The 4108-nt window shown below is 34.3% G+C and overlaps 1 non-coding gene across 1 annotated transcript; it reads left to right on the forward strand.

Moving 5' to 3' along the window:
• The first annotated feature begins 3601 nt into the window (after positions 1 to 3601).
• Positions 3602 to 3720, forward strand: LOC120626121. The gene has a single exon (XR_005658839.1). It is a non-coding gene; the product is annotated as a 5S ribosomal RNA (ribosomal RNA).
• Positions 3721 to 4108: the final 388 nt, after the last annotated feature.

A 4108-nucleotide genomic window follows, 5' to 3' on the forward strand; every position in this document is an offset into this window, starting at 1 on the left:
GTTTTAAAATCCTTCGATAACCTTTATTTTAAAAAGATAAAAAATATACTGTATTCCGGGGAACGTAGGATATTTTTATCTTCTCGAACCAAACATGTGTCAATTCGAAATTCCTCCAAGATTGGTTTAGCTCTGAAGCCTAGGTACCTAACTCATGCTAGATATAAAAATGACCCGGGGACGTTACCATGGTATTTAAATAGAATAAAAAGTATCCAATGTCCATCTCAAGGATCCAAGCTATATAAGTATATAAAAGGCTAGTATATTTTAAATGCGTTTAAAAAATTAAAAATATAACAAAACATATTATATTGATATTCATTGTATAGATATATATTAATTATTAGGATGTATATATAATACTGAGTAGAAGGTTATTATATATACAGTATTTTTTATATATAAATATATTTATATGCGCCACCTACCTCTCGTCTCGAGCGGTGTTTTACGCCGGTTGCCTGGAGAGATCGCTATGTGGAGATAAGGCCCCCTAATTGTATACATCGTATAAACTAGTTTTTTATAATTTATTCTTTATTTTTATGTGGTGTACAATAAAAGTGTATTCATTCATTCATTATAGGTACCAAAAATAAGTTCATTCTAGCCCTTAGGCTGGTTACAGTCAGTGTCATGTCTTGTAATGTGACGCGACTAAGTGAACATAACGGAGAACGGGCAGTAGCGTCCTCTGTACTACTACCACCTACTGCAATCACGAACCCCTCTGCCTAGAGGGGGGATAATAGGAAAACCCTTCCAAGTTGGGAGAGGCCGTTAGTCCAGCATTAAAATAAATAAATAAAATAAATATATGTCAAAGCAGCATTGGACTGTAATAAGCTTTTGCTGAACGTAAGCGTAAAACTGTTATTTTATATGGAGACCAAAACGTCAACATTTGATATCTTCATATTAATTAGTAGCTGATTTAGTTTACTCCAAAGTTAAGTTTCAAACTTAGATAAGATACACTAGTACTGATGCTAACTGAAGCGCGGTCTTTAGTGGTTACTTGGGTGAAATTGTATTTAATTTCATTCAGTCGGTCTGGACTTCATTCATGTCAGTCTGTTCTTCTGTATATCTGTCCAACTGTCAGAGCTCTTTAACTACTAAATAATTAAGAATCTAATTATCTCCAAATGAACAAATAATGTGGCATTAAGGCAAAACAAAAATAAAAGTAATCCCTATCCCTATCCCTATCCCTACTAATATTATAAATGTCAATGTAAATTTGTTTGTTACGCTTTCACGCAAAAACTACTCAACCGATCCTCATGAAACTTTGTACACATATTCCTAGAAATAATAATAGGATACTTTTTATCCCGACATTAAGCTCGGTTCCTTTGGGAGAGGGGATGAAAGTGTTTGACGATTTTACACCATAACTCCGACAAATTATAACAGATTTAAATAATTATTTTTACTATAGAGGTTAAAATACGTGTTTAATTTTGCCTAAACTTGGTTGGAGATAGAGGACAGAACTCCTCAGCGGACAGCAGCAAACCCTTATGAGGGGTTTGCTGCTGTCCGCTTTAGGCTTAGGCCGCTTTAGGTTTGAGGCTTAGCTATACTGAATACTTTAATTTTTTTTAGAACTACAATTAAATTGAATGCCACATCAAAAACAAGGAAATTTATTATGGCTATTGCTTGGTAGGTACTTTTTCTTTCCTAAGCAATTGTGGTTAATGTTATCGTATTACATGTATAACCAAGTTGTGAAAACTTCATTGGTTTACGTGATACAAAAATACGGCATTACTTATATGTGTAATAGTACTGTTTGTTTCCCTTGAAAAGCTAATAAATAAATAAATTAAAAAAAAATCAAACGCATACGAAGTCGCGGGCAGCAGCCAGTTATAAAAAAATATTTGATAGAGGTTTTTTAACAAATGACAATAAATTATTAATCAATATTTATTTATTTTTATTATTAATTAGAACGTCAAGAAGCCAAAACGACTAAATTTAATTAAAAATAAATAAAAAGAACAACACAACTAAAAGGAAATTTATGGAATTAACTAATATTAAAAAGAAAAACAAATTATAATTCACTGAAGTTCATACATTCTGTCAACATAATTTTTAACCTCAGCCTATTCGTATTCCATTTCTGGGCAAAGGACTTCTTTTTCATCATCATCAACCTCATCAGCACACAAGTACTTTCCGAAAGCAGGCCAACACGTGGTCCTCTGCCTTTCTCATCCAGCCAAAGCGAACGGGCTGTAAGTCGTCTCAACGTACCAATCCGCTGTCTCTACTTCAGAACACGTGTTCCCAACTGCCATCGGTTCTACGGTAGACATAACCCACCCTCTGCTGCTTCACCCTGCTTATCATATCATAGGAGAGAGGAATTGACAGCTCTTACCTCGACAATTATCATTTTTCAACAGACTTTACAAACAATTGATGATTCTTTGGTATATCATACCTCATATAAAGAAGTAAATAGCAAGGAAAGTATCTAGTAATTTTCAACATTTTATTATTAAACTCTTTATTTGTATACCACAACATTAACATATTTCAAATATAACAAAAACAGAAACATATCGAAAGAAGTAGTAATACAAAAGGCGGCCTTATCGCTTAATAGCGATCTCTGCCAGGCAACCTGACTTAAAAATGTTGTAGAAAATATTTATATCTTGCTTTTTGGTTGTTTAACAAAGTCGGTTCATTTTAATAAAAAAATAAAATAATAATATTGATTATTAACGGGACCGACCCACGGGTTACGGGGCTGGCACCTACTGAAAATGTTTAGAAATTAATTATCAAAAAAATGCCTCGTCCAACAAATAGACAAACGACCAACTACTAAACATAATAATTAAAATATTGTATCGTAATTTTCCTTCGAAGTTAATAAATTATCTTTTATAAAGCTTAGCCGAGTCTATCTCGGTTAACCTAAGACAATAATAAATCAGCTGCCACCGACACATCGTCATTTTATCTCCGACGTTGATGGATCATTTTCCAAGTCTTTTACATTTCACTCATTTATAACTTGGAGCTGTTGTACTGTGCCCAATATGACACTCGGGGAAAATGCTCCTAAAATCCACAACTGTCTTATCTTAAGACTTTGTATATTCTCCCTTTGGCCTAGATACGTCAGCTGCATCTGTTTATAAATCTAACTCATATTTGAAAGCTCTGTCGGGGGTTGTTGTATGAATTCCAGATAATTGACAGAAGAAAGCATTTATGTTAAAATTGTTTGATAGCCCCATAGACTCGCGTTGTTATCAGTCTAATATAAGTCAGCCCCACTGTACTGGGAATGGACCTCTTGTTTTGTGGAATAAAATGTAGTACCTTAATAATCCTTATGTAATACATATATACAAAATACGCATCCAACCGGCTCTTTTATCAACAGTTTTAGACCAGGATCGACTGCTGAACATGAACACGGAGAAAAAGTGAAGCTGTTTTTGAAGTAAAACTTCAAATGCGACTTCCAATAAGGTTGCGTTAAACGTTTAACGCTACCATTAATGGGTATTTATATTATGTGACAGATTGTCATATTCTGATTGTGTAATTCAATGCCACTGTTGCCAACGTCCATACCATGTTGAATACACCGGTTCTCGTCCGATCACCGAAGTTTAGCAACATCGGGCGTGGTCAGTACTTGGATGGGTGACCGCCTGGGAACACCGCGTGATGTTGGCTTTTTGCTTTGTTTTGAATAGAATCTAAATAAATTAGGAACTCAATTTTATGGCTTTTTACCTTGTTTTAAATAAAATTAAATATTTTGCCTGAAGATTCTTGGTAAAAGCTTCAGAGCAGACAGAGTAGGTGATTCGCTACCAAAAAAAAAAAAATATATAAAATTATGCCATAAAGAGGTTTCACTTCTTACGTGTGTACACTAATACACACACTTTTTTTTTATTCTTCTACGGGTTAGCCTTTGTCTGCAATCTCGCCTGGTGTTAAGTGAATATGTAGTCTACGATTGTAGCGGACTAGTCTGTTAGAGGTATGGCAATTATATTAAACCCTTACCTCTAATGAGTTTCTACGCGACATCGTGCCGAACATCGTAGTTAGTCAC

Source organism: Pararge aegeria, chromosome 8 (genome assembly GCF_905163445.1).
Source record: "Pararge aegeria chromosome 8, ilParAegt1.1, whole genome shotgun sequence".
NCBI lineage: Eukaryota > Metazoa > Arthropoda > Insecta > Lepidoptera > Nymphalidae > Pararge > Pararge aegeria.